Here is a 20,921-nt window from a genome sequence, read left to right as displayed (position 1 = left end):
GATCCTCCTTTCTATCTCCTATCCAGTACCATATTGTTTTGATGACCACTGATTCATAGTATTGTTTGAGATATAGTACTGTGAGGTGTTAATTTGGGTGTACTGAATATATTTAATTGATTGACAGGGATTTAATTTATAAATCTTAAAAATGAATTGCTATAGTAAAATGGAATTTATTATAGTTTATTTTACAATAGAAGGAAGATATTAAGGAAGAGAGAAAAAGAGAGAGTGGGAGAGAGAGGGAGGAGGGTAGGGAGAGAGAGAGAGAGAGAGAGAGAGAGAGAGAGAGAGAGAGAGAGAGAGAGAGAGAGAGAGAGAGAAGAGAGAGAAAAGTCAGCCTTTACACTCCACCATGTTGTCAGTTCAATCAGCAGATTCTTTATCAGCCTCAACTCCAGCAGACTCCACTCCAAGTGTGTCTCTGTCAAACTCCAAGTGTCCCTCTTCACTCCAAGTCTGAGTGTCTGTCAGCTGTGTGTCTCTGTTTCCACATTTAAAGACGTTTTTGTCTTGTGTCACTTCCCCTAAATTTTACAGCTACCAATCATAGCTGATACTCCACTCCAGGACTGCCTACTTTTTCACACATGGGTCACAGACCTCCCACTCAACGTATGAAATGGGTGTTTATTTTTGTGGTTAAAATCCAAAATGTTTAGATCAAAATTAAGTACTGTGTTTATACTTTGGTGCTTAAAATCTAAAAAGAGACAGGAGATCACAATTTAATCTTCACAATCAAGGAAGACCTAAGCACCTTCATTGTTATAATCAGGGGAGAGCCAAATCCAATATGCACATAGGACATCTTCCTCTACATTTTTTTCATTATTTCCCTGGAAATCCTTGATCTTTTGTTCTTCCAAATGAACTTTGTTGTTTTTTTTTTTCTTATTGAGTAAAAAAGTTTCTTAGTAGATTGATGGGTATGGAACTAAATAAGTAAACAAGTTGGGTAGGATTGTAATTTTTATTGTGTTAGCTCATACTACCCATGAGCAGTTAATGTTTTCCAATTATTTAGATCTAGTTTTAATTGTGAGGAAAGTGTTTTGTAGTTGTGTTCATATAGTTCTTGTGTTTGTCTTGGTAGAGAGATTTCTTAGTATTTTATATTGTCTAGGGTGAATTTAAATGGAATTTCTCTTTCTAATTCTGGCTGCTGAGGTTTATTGGCAATATATAAAATGCTGATGACTTATGTGAGTTTATTTTGCATCCTGCAACTTTGCTAAAGTTGTTGATTATTTCCACTAGCTTTTTTGATAGCTTGGTCTCCTCATTACCTATGTTAATATCTTCAATTCCTTTTTCTTCTGTAATTGTTACCACTAGTGTTTCTAGCACAATGTTAAATAATAGAGGTGATAATGGGCATCCTTGTTTCCCTCCTGATCTCATTGGGAATGCTTCTAATTTATTCCCATTGCAGATGATGCTTGCTTGTGGTTTTAGATATATACTGTTTATTATTTTTTCAGAAAGGCCCTTTTATTCCTACACTTTCTAGTGTTTTCAATAGGAATGAGTGTTGTATGTTGTCAAAGGCTTTTTCTACATCTATTGAGATAATCAAGTGTTTTTTTATTTGTTGATATGGTGAATTATGTGGATGGTTTTCCTAATATTCAACAATCTTTGCATTCATGGTATAAATCCCACCTAATCATAATGAATAACCCTTGTAAACAGTAAGTTATTTGTGTCACAAAAGGAACTTGGTAGAACTCCTTTTCTTATTCTGTCAAATAGTTTGTAAAGTATTGGGATTAGTTGTTCTTTGAATGTTTCATAGAATTCACTTTTGAGTCAATTAGGCCCTGGGGATTTTTTCTAAGTAAGTTCTTTGATGACTTCTTCAATTTCTTCTTCTGTTCATCTAGGCAATTTATATTTTTGTAAATATTCATCCATATCACCTAGGTTGCTATATTTATTGTCATATCATTGGGCAGAATAATTTTTAATGACTACCTTAATTTCCTCTTCATTACAAGTGACGTCTCCCTTTTCATCTTTGACACTGTTAATTTGTTTTTTTCCTTTCCTTTCTTTTTATTAGATTGACAAGGGCTTTGTCTATTTTATTTGTTTTATCAAAGTACCAGCTTTATTCTTATTTATTCAATAGTTTTTTGACTTTCAATTTTATTAATTTCTCCTTTAATTTTTAGGATCTATAATTTAGTTTTCATCTGAGGCTTTTTAATTTGGTCACTTTAGAGTTTTTTAATTTGCATTCCCAATTCATTCATCTCTGCCCTCTCTAATTTGTTGATATATGCACTCAAGGATATGTATTTCACACTGAGTACTGCTTTGGCTGCATCCCATAGAGTTTGAAAAAATGTCTCATCATTGTCCTTTTCTTCAATGAAATTATTGTTTCTATGATTTGTTCTTTAATTATCCAATTTTATAGAATCAAATTATTTAATTTCCAATTATTTTTTGATTTGACTTTCCATGTACCATTACTAATTATTATTTTAATTGCATTATGATATGAAAAGTTTGCATTTACTATTTTTTAACTTTTTTGCCTTGTTTTTATGATCTAATACATGGCCAATCTTTGTGAATATACCATGTGCTGCTGAAAAGAAGATGTATTCTTTTTGGTCCCTTTTTATTTTTTTTATATGTCTATTAACTTTAATTTTTTTCAATATTTCAATCACATCTCTTACCTCTTTCTTATTTATTTTATGGTTTGATTTATCTAGATTTGATAAAGGAAAGTTCAGGTGTCTCACTCTTATAGTTTTGCTACCTATTTCCTCCTTCAACTCCACTAGTTTCTCCTTTAGAAATTTGGATACTATACCATTTGATGCATACATGTTGTATACTGATATTTCCTTATTGTCTATACTGCCTTTTATCAGGTTGTAATTACCTTCCCTATCTCTTTTAATCAGATCTATTTTTAGTTTAGCTTTCTCAGATATCATGATTACAACTCCTGTCTTCTTTTTCTCAGTTGAGGACCAATAGATTTTGCTCCAACCTTTAATTCTTACCCTGTGAGTGTCTACTTGCCTCATGTGTGTTTCCCATTAACAACATATGGTAGGATTTTGGTTTCTAATCCACTCTGCTATTTGCTTTCATTTTTTATGGGTGGATTCATCCCATTCATGTTCAGTGTTATGATTGACACTTGTGTATTCCCCACCATTTTGATATCCTCTCCTACTTCTGCTCTTTTTTCTTTTGCTATATCCTTTTAAAGCGGTGGTTTACTTTTAATCAGTTCCCCTAATCCCCAACCTTATTATGCTTCCCTTTCTGCCCCCTCCATTTTTATTCCCTTAAATTTTTAGGGTCTGTTAAGGTCCTTCCCCCTCTCTTTACCTCCCCTTTTGTACTCCCTGTCCCATTCCCCCTCTTGGTTTTCCCTTCTCATTTCCCCTATAGGGTAACATAGAATTTGATACCCCAATGGTTCTAGATGCTCTTCCCTCTCAGAACTGATTTCACTGAGAGGAAAGTTTAAGTATTACCTATTAGCACTCTCTTCCTCTCCTACTTATAATAGTATTCTTCCCTTTCCCTTCCCATGTGCCTCTTTGGGTGGTATAGATTATTCTATTTATCTTATTCCTTCAAGTTTCTCTTGGTGCCATCTTCTATTCCCTCCTCCTTTTTTTTTTGCATATCAACTTATACCACTTACTACCCTAATATTTACCTGTGGATGGTTCTTCTAATTACTATAATATTGAATATAAGTATTGAGAGTTACATATAATATTTTTCCATATATTAACATAAACAATTTTATTTCATTGAAGTCCTTAAAGAAGAAAATTTCAATAAAAATATTTTCCCCTTTCCCCTCTCTTTTTTATTTACCTTTTCATGTTTCTCTCGATTTTTGTGTTTGGATATCACTATCCACTTAGTTCTTGTATTTTCTTTACAAACACTTGGAAAAATTCTATTTTGTTGAATGCCCATACTTTCCCCTGGAAGTATAGAGTCAGTTTTGATGGCTAGGTGATTCTTGTTGAAGACTAAATTCTCTTGCCCTTCTGAATATCATATTCCAAGCCTTGCAGTCATTTAGTGTGAAAGCTGCCAGATCTTGTGCAATCCTGATTAGTGGTCCTTGATATCTGAATCATCTCTTTTTTGCTTTTTGTAAAATTTTAGCCTTAGCTTGGAAGCTCTTGAATTTGGCAATTACATTCCTGGGGGTTGTCTTTTGAGTATTTAGTGTAGAGTTCTATGAACTCTTTCAATGTTTATCTTTCCCTCTTGTTCAAGAACATCAGGATAGTTTTCTTGGATAATTTCTCGCAGTATGATGTTAATATTTCTGTTTACTTCTGGGTTTTCAGATAGACCAATGATTCTCAAATTGTCTCTTCGAGACTGGTTTTCCTGAGCTATCATCTTTTCAGTGAGATATTTTACAGTTTCTTCTATTTTGTCAGCCTTTTGACTTTGCTTCATTAATTTTTGCTATTTTGCAAGATCATTGGCTTCCAATTGCCTAATTCTGAATTTTAAGGACTAATTTTCTGACATAATCTTTTGATTTTCCTTTTTGGTATGGTCTGTTCTGCTTTTCATGGCTTCCAGCTATTTCTCCAATTGGGAGTTCCTGTCCATTAAACTGTTATTTTCTTTTTGAATTATTTCCTACTTTTCTTGCCCACATATTTCCATCTTTTTGATAAGCTTCAATTTAAATTCTTCAAGAGCTTGTGGCCAATTTCCATTTTTTGGAAGGTTTGGGTGCATTTATTTGTATTTCCTCTTCTGCTTTTTCCTCTGTAGTCTGGATTTTTCCTCCATAAAAATTATCAAGGGTCAATGTTTTTTGTTTTTTGTTTTTCTTGGTGTTGAGAAGTCTTTCCTGGGCACTGTTGCCATCATTATAGTGGTTTTTCTTTCCCTTTCCAGTCAGAAGTCTGAATAAGGAGGGCAGGCTCTCTGTGTATGGAGTAGGAGTATGGTTTTTGCCTGAGGCATCCCTGTAATAATGTGGGTTAAAGAAGGTTTCACACTAGCAATACTCACACACACACGCACACACACACACACACACACACACACACACACACGGTTAATTTAGCTAAAAGGATCAGGGAATAACTTACTTCTAAACAACAGATATTAAAATCCTAACACTTTCTATAATAATTCTAAACTAACTAATGAAGGGAGGGTTAGGTAGGGACAATCACCATGGGTCTAAAGGATGTCACAACACAGGAGTCCTCTTTGTTTCAAACAGCAGTCCCAGTAAGATTTCACTAGCAACCGATGAAATGCACTTCTCTGTAGGAGCAGTAGTAGGAACAGACAGAATATCAGGAAAGCCAAAGAAGTGGGAACAACTGGATCTCTGGTCCACCCCAGAAATACCAGACAGATACAACTCTGGGTTCTCTTGCCTGCTATAGAAAGCAGCCTCTCTCTCTCCTCCAGAGTCTACCAACGGTTTCCAGCAACTGCCTCTGTCTTCAGTCCCAGTTCCTGGGAGTTCTTAGTGGAATATTGGTTTGCAGCATCTCATGCTGTTAGATTGCCCTGCTAAAATTCCTTACTACAGACCACCTCTCAAATCTCTGCAGCTTCTACTATCTGCTGCACTTCTCTGTGCTATCTCTGATTAGGCACCCAAGGTCTATGTTCTTCAGCCTAATGGTGTCTCAGGTCTAGAAACTCTCATAGGTCTTGTGAATCTTGAAATTTTTCAGACTTGTGAATGTTAAAAAATTTCCCATTGGTGAATTCTCCATTGGGACAATTCCCTATTGGGACCATTCTCCATTTGGACAGCGAGAACTCTACTTAGATAAAAAATGTGAAGACCTCTACTCCACCTGTACTTAAGCCTGCTTTAGGGGAGAAAACTCCTTGCTGAACAATGAAAAATACTTAAACCCATACTTAAGCCATGCCTATTTTTAGAATTAATACAAAGGGGTGCTAAGTACCTATAAAGGTCAGGCAACTTGTGAACTAACAAGGAGCAAAGAGGAAAAAATGTACTCAGAGATCCAGGTCTACTCAGGTGTGGATTACTCAAAAGTTTAGTCTACTCAGGTGTGAATTCAGAATGGGCTGTCCTTTGGAAAACATCTACTGTGATTGGTAGATGAGAGAACTTAGGGGAGGTGACATAGGAGAAAATTCCCTTTATAAGGAGAGAAAGGCTGAGTCTCAGGACACAGTCAGAAGAATCTCTCTCTGGTGAAGGATGGCTGGCTGAACTGGTGTCTATATTCTTGCTTGGACAGATCTTGTGGTGAGTGATTAAGGACTGACTGATCTCTCTCTAGACTCAGGTCTAGGCCATGTTGGCTTAAGGCCCTTCAAACTTATTCCTTTCTTACTCTTTCTCTCTCTCTTTAATTCCTCATTGTATTATTAATTAAAATCTCTATAAAACCCAGCTGACTCTGGTATATTTGAATAATTGGGAATATTTCCCTGGCGACCACCTTATATTTGATTTTAAAACAAGACACTGTAGTGAAAACATATTTCCTGTGGTCACAACTTAATCATCTCCTCTTATATCTACTACAATTTAAGTCTTCCACTATTTAATCACTACAGTTTATGACAACCAACTATTTTAACTCTTACATTTTATGGTTTCCACTTTTAAATGCCACAGTGTTTGGTGGCCTTAGTCATCTGCCAAGGACCTAGAGGTGCTCCTTGCTCATTCACTGATTTTAGCGCACTGTCTCTGACTCTGGCTCCATAGGTGGGGAGGGGGAGTTTTGATCATATCACATTTTGGTGCAAGCTATTTCACCCCCATATAGTGTGGAAATGCACAAATCCCTTGTACCTTCAATGTGGTGCCCTACTATAAAGTTTCTTCATTCATATGAATTTGGGTTTTTTGGCCTTTTGAGGTAGTCTATATCGGTAGGTGGTGAGGAGAGGAAACATTCCTGGATATATTATTTACATGTTTTGCAGTATGTACTGTCTGAACAACAGCAGTGGTCGATGCTGTTAATAATGACATAGTGTATATTAAAGCAGTTATACCTAGAATTAGGGATGCAATGAAGCATTTGGGTTAGGTTAAACTAATGCAGATTAATTTTAAGGCATAAATACCTGGGTCTTCATACCAGTCAGTGGTCATGTTGATGGGGATCATGATAAAAGGTGGTTGTTTTTGTGTCAAGGAAGCTCATCCCCTCCCCCTTCCTGATTAACTTTACCTGCCTATCAAACATTCCTGACATACCACAGTTGCATCAGGGTTGTGTCGGTATATGTTCTATACGTCAATAAAAGTTAAGGTTTGAGAGAGAGCAGGGAGACTGACAAGAAGACCAGGGGAAGACCAACGAGAGGACCATGAGGAAACCATGAGGAGAAGAGACAGTGCAGGAGATGAGGGGGAATCAGGAAGAAAATGGTAGGCTAGGCAGCATGCGGTCAGGTTACTTAGGAATGATTGTCTACCCTTTCTAATAAACCTTATAAAATTTGTATCTCTGGGCAGGAAGAAATATCATTATTTTTTATTTATTACAGTTGGCGACCACATGTATCTAAGACTAACCCTTAATTTTCTTCTGAGAGAAGTTTTGAGTCTTAGATAAAGGTTAAGTAAGATAGAAGCTGCTTCAGTTAGCTAGGCTGCCTTCATATGCAAAAGGAACTTGGTGGAAAGAGGAAACAGGCTGCTGTTTTTCCTGGATCAGATCACATTGGATAGTGAGAAAAACTCCTTCCCTGGTGGCATTCCCTCCCACTCTCCAACACACCCCATTTTTTTCTTTCAGCTTTAATAGGGGTGAAGGGCCCTTTTTGCCCATAGGGAATCAGGTGGGTTTTAGGACCCAACTGGAACTCCTGCTCTTTTATTTTCCACAGCAGGAAAGGTCCTAGAGTTCCGCCTTTCAGCCTAGTTCAGTGCAGAGCAGGGGGGGACCCTTTGAATGGATCCTAGGGGCTGTGGAGTAGAGTTAGGGGCTCCCTGGGGCAGTCCCTACACAGAATTGGGGACCCAGGCAGGGGAGTGGCTGCTTTATATTAAAGGGCAGGATCCCGTGGGTGCCAAAAAATGCAAACTCCTGTTTCTTCCTGGCATCTGTACTCTCCTCACATGGCCCTTCCCCACCCCACCTAGCCCAACCTGTTTTAAACCAAGGGGCATTAGGACCCAACGGACCTTTACCAGCCTAATGTATGCCTCACTTTCCCTGCATGCCGTTGCTGCAGAGACGTTAAATTAATTCTGAGGGTCCTTATTTGTATCATTTCTGTATTTCTTATTTTTATACAGAATTGAAATTTTTAATCTTTTATTTGGGATTTTTTTGGGGGGGTGATTTGTTTTTGTTTTGTTTTTCTTTTGACAATATTTTCATATACCTCATAACTCAGTCATGTATCCCAAGGTGATTCTGGTGTTGGTCAACACCCTCCTCAGGGGGGATTGTGTAATTATCCTAAAATGCAAGATTTAAAATTTTTTGGAGAAATTTAAGGAAAATAAACTTGCCAACACCAGAAATCAAGGAAATGGATCCTTTTGGAGAAGGTGCTGTAAAGATTCCTGAAAAAGCTGCACATTACATCAAAAGATCCAGAATGAACTTTGGGATATAATGAACTGAATTGAAGGGGATTGAACATATTTATTCTGAATGTAAACTCTTATGCCAAAGGAGACTGCCCCCTAGTTGGCATTTTGTCAATGTGTCTATCATTCAGTTTTTGTATTTTCCTCCCATCTCTAACTATTGTAACTCTCTCTTAGAAAAATGCAATGTTGTATGTACTTTTAGCTAGAAGGTTTTTAGAGTTATAAGATAGTTATATTTAAATGAACCATTGGGGAGATGTGTCTCCCAAAGGATCACAGGGGGATTTCTGTGAAGGAAGCTCATCCCCTCCCCCTTCCTGAGTAACTTTACCTGTCCTTCAAACATTCTTGACATACCACAGTTGTGCCAGCTGTGAGATTTAAAATGGTTGTGGTCTTAAACTGTAGTGATTAAAATAGTGGAAGATATTAATTGTGATAGATATAAGAGAGGGTGAGTAAATTTGACCGCAGAAATATGTTTCACTACAGTGTCTTGGGTTTTAAAATCAAATATAAGGTGGTCGCCAGGGAAATATTCCCAATCATTCAAATACCCAAGTCAATTGGGTTTTATAGAGATTTTAATTAACAATACAATGAGTAATCAAAGAAAGAGAGAGAGAGAGTAAGAAAGGAATAAGTATGAAGGGCCTCAAGTCAATATGGCCTAGACCTGAATCTTAAGAGAGAAATCAGTCAGTTTTTTATAACTCACCACAAGATCTGTCTAAGTAAGTATTTCTAATGACACCAGACCAGCAGCATCTCAGCTGCTTTCACCAGCTCCCTCCTCCATCTGAATGTTTCAGAATCAGTCTCCTCAGAATGAGTGTCTCCAATCTGAATGTTTCAGAATGACCTCTGAGATCTTCCCTGAGCTCTTATTTTTAAGGGAAAAATCTCCTCTGTCACCTCCCGTTAAGTCCTTACATCTACCAATCACTGTAGATGTTTCTAAAGGACTACCCATTCTTAGTCCACACCTAAGAAGGTGTGGATTTTTGAGTAATTCACACCAGGAAAGCTCTGAGTAAGTTTTCCAGTTCTTTGTTCCTTGTAAATTCACAAGTTGCTTGACCTTTATAGGTACTTAGCTTAAGAAAAGTATGGGTTTAAGTACTGTTCATTGTTCAGAAAAGAGTTTACAACTTTATCTTCCCCTAGGGCAGACTTAAGTAGGTATAGTAGAATTCTCACATTCCTGCTTTAAGTAGAGTTCACTGCCCAAATGGGGAATGGTCTTAATCCAATCTTATAAAGTAGAGTCTGGGAAATTTTAAGGTTTACACAGGGTTGCATTGGTGTAAGTTCTGTAAGTCAATAAAAGTTAAGGTTTGAGAGAGCAGGGAGACCGACAAGAAGACCAGGGGGATTATTAACAAGAGGACCATGAGGGAACCATGAGGAGAAGAGAGAGCGCAGGAGATGAGGGGAGATTGAGGAGGATACATGCAGGCTAGGCAGCATGCGGTCAGGTTATTTATGGATGAGTGTCTACCATTCCTAATAAACTTTATAAAATATATATCTCTGGGTAGAAGGAAATATTATTATTTAATTATTACATTTTACAACATATACTGTGGTAGCAAGAATGGAGGGGTTAAGGCAATTTGGTAAATACATTCTGGACACGAAATTCTATAATTCGTGGGGGAAACATATTGTACAATCAGTGCATAGGCTTCAATTTGGAATTTTTCTTGCCACTGGGGTGCAGTAATATAGTGTGTGTGTGTGTGTGTGTATGTGTGTGTGTGTGTGTGTGTGTATGTGTGTGTGTGTGTGTGTGAGAGAGAGAGAGAATCAATGAGTTTCCACAAAGAAAATGAGTAATGGGAGATAAGGGACTTTCAATGTCAGAAATAACAGGGGGAACAGAAAAAAGAGCTAGCATGGCAAGAAGTAAGACAGTAGTACAATCAGCAGATGTGAATGTTTGTTTGTCCATTGTTAGTTTTGCTTGGCCTGCAAGTGCCCCAATTTGTCCCCAAATTGGTAGAGCATTTTGTTGCTTTAGCACAGTCTCTGTATCTGTATTCTCCCAGGCTTGTTGTTGGAATAGGAATCATGGCAGGCATGGGTGAATCCTTCTGGAATCCAAATGTATATGGGAGTACCTGGGAGGGAGAAATACAAATAAATCCTTGCCCCCGGGGGGGGGCTACCAATGATTAATAATGAATTTTTCCAAATGAACTTTTGTCTGAGGAGTATATGGGATTCCTTTTTTAAAGATTAATTTGAAATTAGCAAGAGCTTTGGATGTATGTGTTGGGCTGTTATCTGTTTTGAAGGTTTGGGAGATGCAGAGGACATACTGCTTCAGTAGTATGGATAAAAGTAAAAATTAGATTAGGAAATGTAGCCAACGGTACACAGATGGGCAGGATTTAACATCTATTTCAAATAACAGGTAATTACGTTGATAAACCTTTAGCTGAATTTTCTTTTATTTTCATTTCCATGGATCTTGTTTGTCTGGACTCTCTGATCTGTGTGGTCCATGTTGTTTAGAATATGTACTTTCATTAAAAAATTTTGGTAGAAATAACATATTGTAAAATAAATTCTTTTATTTCAGGAGGTATAGAATTTCCTGAAGTCCTAACCTTTAATTTAAAAATTTTGATTATATTTCTCTGATAAATAACTAAATTGTATTTGAGACACTTAATTGTAGGCCAATCAGAATCTCACTAATGCGGGGGAAAATATTTTGTTTTGAAATATACATACGCAGACTAAGCATCAGATGTCAATGAAAGCTAGTATATAATATGTGTGGTTATTTACTTCTTAAAGGGCAAAAATTTCACCCAAAGTCAATAATACTTCAATTCCAATCATTGTCATAATTTGGAAACAGGTTGCTTGCATATTTACATAACCTAGAAATTGTTAAAATATTTACCTCAAATAAGTGTAAGGTTCTCACTAACTTTGCTGCATAGAAGCTTTATTTATGTACATGTCACTATAGTGATGCTATCCTATCTATTTAAAGTTCCTATTTATGACAGAGCTTTTTAGTGCTCTCTAAGAATTCTCTTTACTGCTGTAGGAAAAGGGAGGGTAACAAGTAACTTGTTGTAGCAGGAGAAAGAGGGGGGGGTGAGTGTGATGAAACAGGTTTCCTCAAAACTTAAAATAAAATCTTTAATAGTAGTTTTTAAATCATAGGATTTTGTTTTCAAAATTATATGTGGATTCCCATACATAAAAGTGGATAATGGAATCCCTTTTCCAATAACCAATGGAATTATTTGTAATCAAAACTGCTTCTGTTTCCCAGCTAGTGTCTGTTTAACATAATTAGGATGCTCCTGTAGTATATTTTTTATACAGCTTTTCTGCTTCGTGGAATTCATACATTGCCGCATAAAGCCTGGCCAGATTGTACAAAGTGGAGAAAGCTCACCTGGAATTCAGCAGGGCCCTGGCACTCAACTCCAAATGTGTGGGAACATTAGTTGGATTGGCTGTCCTAGAATCTAATAATAAAGAGGCTGACTCTAAAAAAAATGGCGTCCATCTTCTTTCCTGAGCTTACACAATAGATCCTAGCAATTCTATGGTACTAAACCATTTGGCAAATCACTTTTTCTTCAGAAAGGATTATAGCAAAGTCCAGAACTTGGGTCTCCATGCTTCCCATAACACAGAGTTGGAAGCTACACAGGCAGAAAGCATTATCAGCTGGCCAAGTCCTTCCATGTTCAAGAAGACAACGATCAAGCTTTCCTGTACTACTATCAAGCCACTCAGCTTGCCTCTCCTCTTTTGTACTATCCTTTCTTGGTTTAGGTCAGATGTATATTTACTGAGGTGACAAGGAGAATGCACCTCAGTGCTTTGAGAAAGTTTTGAAAGCCTATCCCAATAATTATGAGATGATGAAAATTCTTGGCTCTCTCTATGCTGCCTCTGAAGATTAAGACAAATGAGGCACTGCCAAGGGCCACTTGAAGAAAGTCACAGAGCAATAACCAGATGATGTGGAGACTTTGATTGAACTGGCACAAGTCCTAGAGCAGACCGACACACAAGGTGCCCTCTCAGCATATGGAACAGCAACATGAAGCCTACAAGAGAAGGTACAGGCTGATGTACCTGCCAGAGATTCTGAATAATTTGGGTGCCCTTTATTTTAGGCTTGGAAACTTAGGGGAGGCAAAGAAATATTTTTTGGCATCTTTGGATCGTGCCAAGGCAGAAGCTGAACATGATGAACATTACTATAATGCTATCTCAGTTACAACATCATACAATCTGGCCAGGCTTTATGAGGCAATGTATGAATTCCATGAAGCAGAAAAGCTGCTTAAAAAATATACTACAAGAGCATCCTAATTACGTTGCCTGCTATTTGCGTTTAGGAGCAATGGCTAGAGATAAAGGAAACTTTTATGAGGCTTCAAATTGGTTTAAGGAAGCCCATGGCATCAACCAGGATCATCCAGATGCTTGGACTCTGATTGGCAATCTTCATTTGACCAAGCAAGAATGGGGTCCAGGTCAGAAGAAATTTGAAAGAATATTAAAGTATAAAGTATATATATATATATATATATATATAATAGAAAAATTCAAAATGACACATATTCCATGCTGGCCCTTGGCAGCATTTGACCAAAGACTTTGCATCAGAGACTGAGAGAAGGACCTCAGGATCGTGCACTAACCATCTACAAGCAAATCCTCAGAAATGATCCTCTATGCTACCAATGGCTTAGGTGCTGTGCTGGCCCACAAAGGACATTTCCGCGAGGCTCGTGATGTTTTGCCCAAGTAAGAGAGGCAAAGGCAGATATCAGTGATAGATGTGTGGCTAAATTTAGCACACATATATGTAGAGCAGAAGCAATATATCAGTGCTGTTCTAATGTATGAAAACTGCCTCTGGAAGTTCTACAAACACCAGAACAGAGGCTGTTCTGTATTTGGCCCGTGCCCTCTTCAAGTGTGGCAAGCTGCAGGAGTGCAAACAGACATTGCTGAAGGCTAGACATATGGCTCCCAGTGATACAGTTCTCATGTTCAGTGTAGCTCTGGTACTTCAGAGGTTAGCAACTTCGGTCCTTAAGGATGAAGAGTAATCTCAAGGAAGTGTTTAATGCAGTTAAAGAACTGGAACTTGCCCACAGGTATTTTAGTTATTTGAGCAAAGTAGGAGACAAAATGAGATTTGACTTCACCCTTGCTGCTACAGAAGCCAGGCAATGCTCTGAATTACTGAGCCAGGCTCAGTACCATGTAGCCCAAGCACACAAACAGGATGAAGAGGAGAGAGAGCTCCGGGCCAAACAGGAGCAAGAGAAGGAACTATTATGGCAGAAACTGCTGAAGGAACAGGAAGAGAAATGCCTTTGAGAGAAAGAAGAGCAGAAGAAACTCCTTGAACAGCGAGCCCAGTATGTGGAGAAGACCAAGAACATCCTCATGATCACAAGAGAAGCCAAAGGGACAAAGAAAAAAAAAGAGAGGTGGCGGCGGTGGTGGGCACAGGTGATCTAAGAAGGAGGTGAGCTTGATGAATTTGTTAATGATGACACAGATGAACATATGCCTGTGTCCAAGAAGAGCAAGGGCAGTGGCAGTGAACAAGAAGAAGAAGAAGGCGAGAGAAAGAAGAAAAAGCAGAGGAGACCACCAAAGGGAGATAATGGATCTGATGAGGAAAAAACTGAAAATGGCCCCAGGCCAAAAAAGCTTCGCCCACCTAGAGCAGAAAAAAAGTAGGCCCCTAAGCCAGAACGATTGCCTCCTTCAATGAAGGTAAAAATAAAGTCAAAAGTCATAATCTCATCAAGTGATGATTCTTCAGATGAAGAGAAACTTAAAATTGCTGATGAGGGACATTCTAGGAATAGCAATAGTGATTCAGATGATGGTGATCTGCGCAAGAAACGTGTCAGTCTTAGTGTGATCCTGATGAGAATCCAAACCAGTCTGGGAGTGAAGTCGGCAGCCCCCGGAGATCCAGCATGCAGCAGTCAGAAGAAGACTCTGATAGTAACTGATCAGCTCCAAAGAGAAGGCACTCAGTATCTGAACAATCTGACAATGAGTTCATTCAGTCAGGAAGGAGTCACTCTGCAGGTTCCGACAATGAGTCTCCTCCAGCTTCACTGAGGGCTGATTCTGACAAGGAGTCTGAAAGAGCTTCTGATAATGAGGCTTCTGCAAGGGGCTCTGGGAATGACTCAGAACTAGAAGCCTCTAACAATGAGGCCTCATAGCTAGGTTCCAATGATAGCGATTAGATTTTAGTTGTAAATGAGCTAAATATCTGGAAGGAAACCTTTTTTTTTTTTTAAATATATGAAAGCTGCGAGATGCTTGAAATGTTTAGAAAAACTTGTGAAAATTTTTTGAAGGCAATTTTCTTCTATCAGATTATATATTACTAAGCCATAAGAGACATTTTCTTGTGCCAGAGACCAATATTTGACTTTCTTGTGCAAATGAAGTCTACTATCCCATGTAGAATAGAGCTACCTGTCATGTGAAAATTGCACTTAAAAGGAAAAAAAAAAAACTCAGACATTCATTCCCTCCTGGATTAGTTTGGCTATAATTTTGGCCTATGTTCCAGGTCCTCTATGTGTTTAGCTGCATAAGTTTACTGATTTTTTAATAAGGTTCAAGGAAATATCTTTTTCTTTTATTTCATTTCCATTATTATCTTTGTATTTCTTGGGAAGTAGTTCAAGACTTTACTTTTCAATTAGACACAGAATTTGTAACTGAACCAAAATGCAAGCAAAAGAAGCAAGTTTTTTTCCCCAAAAAACAATCCTGTAGAGAGAAGTCAATTATAGGCTTGGCATATAATTCCTCAGGAGAAAATTTGTATGAAGACCCTTGTTAATCAAATATAAAGCTATGCCTAAGCAAGCCATTTAATAAAGTTCTGTTGTTACAAGCTTTAAAAAACCCCAAAACTGAACAACTTCCAATTTGACTTTGTTTAACGACTGCTGGAAGCCATCAAAGACTACTCTATTTGACACGGTCCTCATGGAAACCAGGGACTGCAAAGCAGCCCCTAGGAAGGATGGAAACATACCCTGAAACCTCCCTAACTGAATTTCATTATTAACATTCCCTTATTATTGAAATTGCTATGATTATTATTCCTACTTAGCTCCAGGAAAAATAGATGAGAGCAATTTAATACAGATGTCCCACTCTGTTCCCCCAGGATATTACCAGGAGAGCCCACTTGCAAAATGAAACCTAAGGATTCTTATATATCCATTTAGATAGGACTCTCTTTTCTAGGCATAAAAACTTCTGGCAAGTCTGTGCTCTGAATTCCCCAACCTATATCTGTATCATGTTGATTCTACCCTCTGATCCTGCCCTTAGCAACAATGTTTCATTGACTATCTCCCTAGGCTTCCTATCTGTTGTTAGATTCCATGGAAACATGTGTGTTGAGAATGAAACTCTGTGCCAAGTAGATATGTGATCTTGAGGGTATAAAATAAAGCCAGGCCTCAGCCAAAGTGTAGCAGTTTATCCTGTGAAACCTGTGTTGCGGGTTGAATGCAAAAGCTGTCCCGTTTATCATTCCACTGATACTGTTCCACCTCTAAGACCCCATCCCCTGTGGGAGGCTGGCCCATCCCATAGCAAACAACCCTTCACATTGTTTCCTTAATATTCCAATTTTCCTTTCAAACTTCTACTCCAAGCAGAATAAAACCTTCAGTTTTTGTCTCTATTATTCTTACTATAAATAGGGGAAGGTGATTACCTTTTACCTGTATTTAATAGTCTAATCATGAATCTTATTTGATTTCTGGACTGGTCAAATTTCCTTTGCCAATTGCACTGTACACAATCTGTATAAAAATTAATTTTCTTCACAGCACAAATTCATACATATTTTGTGTACATCTATTATGACTTATAGAACAAATTATAGAGTCAGGTCTGGATATAGAATGTCCTGAATTCAAGTCTGGTTTCAGACACTTCCTAGCTATGCAACCCTGGGAAAGTTATTTAACCCCCATTGCCTAGCCCTTACCACTTAGAACCAATTCTAAGAGAGAGTGGTAATGGTTTGAAAACAAAAAAAAGAAAAGAATGCTGATTAATTCTATCCCCCCTTATATATGCAACAGTAGATGATTGATATAATCTAGTTTCCCATGACTGGCTAACAGAAAAACAACAAAGTGGGAGAGCACAAGGCAGAGTCTGTTTACAACAAAAAATCTGATTGGTCCTTCTGATTCTCACAACAAACTAAATGCATTTTGTTCCTCATCTTGATTTTATTTCAACTGTTTGAAAAGTTATATCAGAAATACAAGTACCAGAACCCGAGGCCCCTTGGAAGAATACCTCCTCTTGTCTTCTTGGTTATAGGCTAATGGATTAGTTGTCAGGTTTGCAAATGGGCTCTTCAGCTTCATGTATGCTTTTAATTTTTTATCCTTTGCATTAACTCTTCCTCTTAACTGGGTGAGAAGTTCACCTAATGGCTTTTACTTGTTATGAAATTTTTATTCTGATTATGAAGGTATGATAGACCTTCTTGGTTTGACATGTAGGTGAGTGATTAATGGGAGAGTTGGCTGGCCTCTTCCCCTTAATCAAAAAGTGAATTAAGACAAATTAAGAAGGGAAAACAACTAAGTGCAGGAGGTATCTGAAGGTGGATTGGAGTGGGAGGCAAGAAGAAGGATGTCTGGTCAAACCAAAAACAGGTGGAATAGAATCCAGCTCAATCCACCATAGGTAGCATCCAGAAGAAAAGCTGTAAGCCTCCCCAAAGCAAGTCAGCCACACTATCCCCATTATCCCCATGCATACATGGCAATGAAGCAAATAAAAAGGGTGCTCTTGTCAGAGTTATAAGTGTTTATTAATAAATAAAGTGAGAGACAGAGTCAGAGAGATAGACAGAGATTAAGAAAGTCAAAGAGATAGAGAGAGGGAGAGAGTAAGAGAGACAGAGAGAGAGAGAGAGAGAGAGAGAGAGAGAGAGAGAGAGAGAGAGAGAGAGAGAGAGAGAGAGAGAGAAACACACACACAGAGTTCCTTTTCTGTTGAGGGGATTTTATCTCCTCCCCCTCGGAGGGCCAGTCCAGTTCATCAACATTCCCCACATATCAGTTTATGTCAATAAAAGAAGGTAGGTGAGGCAGAGCGGGTTTTTGGGAGGACACGAGGCTGGAGAGGCAGGTAGAGGTCTGAACATGGTCTGAACTTAGAGTAAGAATGAGATTTAAAACTATGATTGTCTACCCTTTCTAATAAACTTTATAACTGGGTGGATATATTAATTTAATTATAACAGTTTGGCAATCAACATTGATTTTTTAGGACCTTTACTTTTCTTCTGAGACTTAAAAGTGTTTAGGATAGATTAAAGGGGTTTCAGTTTGCTTGCCTGCCTTCATATGCAAAACTCACCTTGGTGGAGATGGAGAAAGGGCCTACCACCCAGGATTGGATCTGATTGGTGAGACCTTTGCACTTGGAGTTTCCCCCTTAACCCCCATTCCTTTAGCTTGGCCCAGGGTGGGGTGAGAGAGGGAAAAAAAGTCCCTGCTCCTAAGACCCAGCACACACACCTTAAAAAAACAAAACAAAACATGGTGTTTCCCACCCTACACCTGCAGGGTACTTTCTTGGTCCTGCTTTTTCAGTCTGGGGGCTGAGTGCAGCATGTGGGAGTGAGCCCCCTCATTCTGGGGCCCAAAGCCTTTCTACACAGAACCAAGAGGGTTTTAAGGCCCAGCCCAGCCCCTGACTTCCCTGGGCTCTTGAAACTGCCAGCTCCTAGTGCTGCTTTGCTCAGCCATATGCTGATCTGAGTGTGGAGACACACCTTAAATTAATCTTGAGGGTCCTTCCAGGCTGTGGATTGGAGTTAGCAGTAAAGAATGGGGTAGAAGCCTTTTGCACAAACAGAAGCAGCCTTGTTTTCCCCAGGCTTATGAAAATGCAGACATTTAGCTGCTGTGAGTGAAACTAGCCACTAGGACTTTGAAGCAAAGCCCTACCTGCTCCAGTTGAGCTCAGCACAGCATGGTCCTTGAAGATTGGTGGAACAGTGCACAGGGGTGGCCCCCTAGGAAATGGTTGAGGACCCAGCGCCCCACCACTACTGCAGCTTTAGAATATGGCAGTGAGGGGCTGGAGCAGGGAACTCCCTAGCTTGGTAGTTTGAGAGCCAGACCTAGAGAGAAGAGTTCCTGGGTTAAAATTCTGGCACTGATTGAGCAGGTCACTGGCAGTTACCAGCTACCCCAACTTTTTTTTTTAATATTTTATTTGATCATTTCCAAGCATTATTCATTAAAGACATAGATCATTTTCTTTTCCTCCCTTCCACCCCCCATAGCCGATGGGTAAATCCACTGGGCATTACATATTTTCTTGATTTGAACCCATTGCTATGTTGATAATATTTGCATTAGAGTGTTCATTTAGAGTCTCTCCTCTGTCATGTCCCCTCAGCTGCTGTATTCAGGCAGTTGCTTTTCCTCGGTGTTTCCACTCCCATAGTTTATCCTTTGCTTATGCGTAGTGTTTTTTCTCCTAGATCCCTGCAAATTGTTCAGGGACATTACACTGCCACTAATGGAGAAGTCCATTACGTTCGATTGTACCACAGTGTATTAGTCTCTGTGTACAATGTTCTCCTGGTTCTGCTCCTCTCGCTCTGCATCACTTCCTGGAGGTTGTTCCAGTCTCCATGGAACTTCTCCACTTTATTATTCCTTTTAGCACAATAGTATTCCATCACCAACATATACCACAGTTTGTTCAGCCATTCCCCAATTGATGGGCATCCCCTCGTTTTCCAGTTTTGGGCCACCACAAAGAGCGCAGCTATGAATATTTTTGTACAAGTCTTTTTGTCCTTTATCTCTTTGGGGTACAGACCCAGCAGTGCTATGGCTGGGTCAACGGGCAGATATTCTTTTGTTGCCCTTTGGGCATAGTTCCAAATTGCCCTCCAGAATGGTTGGATCCATTCATAACTCCACCAGCAATGAATTAATGTCCCTACAGCTACCGCAACTTTTAAAAGAAACACATAGTTTTTATCTCTTGAGGAGGGGAAGGATTAGGCTGTTCTTTCTCCCTTTCCCCTTCTCCTGCCCCAAATATTCCTTAGGACTGTGTTTGTCTGTTTGTTTTTTAAAGATTCCTTTTTCTTCTTCCTCGAACATTTCTTCTGGGTCTTAACATCTCTCCAGTTGCTTTTAGATATGACCTAAACCCTCAAGTGTGTAACCCTCTACACTCTGTTAGAGCATCACCCTGTGGAGAGAACTAAAACTGCAGGAAAATTAAAAGAAAATTCCTTTTCTACAACTACTAGTAATCTATAATAATGGTATTGAATTGATTATATTTAAATACAAGGATTATTAATAGTTAAATATTACTAATATTGAATTAAAATCAAAACCAAATTTCTAAAATTGAACAAAGCCAAACATAATTCAAAATAATTAAATGCAATAAAATATTGATACTTTTAGAACACATTATTAATACTATCAATAATAATAATTATTAATTTCCCTATTAGTCACAATTAACTATTATTAATAATTTTTATTGTAAATTGATACTTGTTGTTTGTGATTATTTACTATTACTAATTATTAATAACAACAATAATTATAATAAATACACATTCATTATTGATACTATTGCTGTGTAACAATTAATTAGTTCCTTATACTAGCTTACTTCTTAAAAACCTTCTCCCATTGCCTTCCACAATAATATTGAAGAAATTTGTGTCTCCCTTCTTATTCCCCTCTTATTTTTCTTTTGTGTTCTTTTTAAGCTACCCTATACACTCACCTCCCTAGTATTGCTTTGCTCACCACCCTCTCTTTCCAGTCCCTCCCTTTTTATTCACATTTTGGGGGTCTATTAAATTCCCTTCCCCTTTTCTTCTCCTCCCTTTTTTTAAACTCCCCACCCTACTCCCCTCCTTTGTTTTTCCTTCTCAACTTCCCTATAGGGTAAGATAGAATTTGATACCCCAGTGGATTTAGATGCTCTTCCCTCTTGGAATTGATTCCACTGAGAGTAAGATTTGTTTTACTTTTTAGCCATCTCTTCCTCTCTTTCTTTTAATTGTATTCTTGCCCCCCACCCCCCCCATGTGCCTTTTTGTGTAGTATAGATTATCCTAATTTTCTTATTCCTTGAAGTTTCTCTTGGTGCCATCTTCTCTTCCCCCCTTTTCTTTCCTTCTTTTTTTTGCATATGATTTTAAACCACTTGTTACCTCAATCTCTACCTATGAATAATTCTTCTAACTACTATGATAGTGAAC

At 38.3% G+C, this 20,921-nt stretch overlaps 1 protein-coding gene and 1 pseudogene across 1 annotated transcript in view; both read left to right on the top strand.

Annotated features, from left to right (window-relative positions):
• The window catches only part of LOC103092368 (uncharacterized), a 1,666,349-nt gene that overhangs the window by 107,157 nt on the left and 1,538,271 nt on the right, over nucleotides 1–20,921 (top strand). The window lies entirely within an intron of this gene.
• LOC130458741 (RNA polymerase-associated protein CTR9 homolog) lies at nucleotides 332–20,080 on the top strand (annotated as a pseudogene).

Source organism: Monodelphis domestica, chromosome 4 (genome assembly GCF_027887165.1).
Source record: "Monodelphis domestica isolate mMonDom1 chromosome 4, mMonDom1.pri, whole genome shotgun sequence".
Taxonomy (NCBI): domain Eukaryota; kingdom Metazoa; phylum Chordata; class Mammalia; order Didelphimorphia; family Didelphidae; genus Monodelphis; species Monodelphis domestica.
Note: the sequence above shows the minus strand (reverse complement) of the source record. Positions and strands in the feature narration are given on the sequence as shown.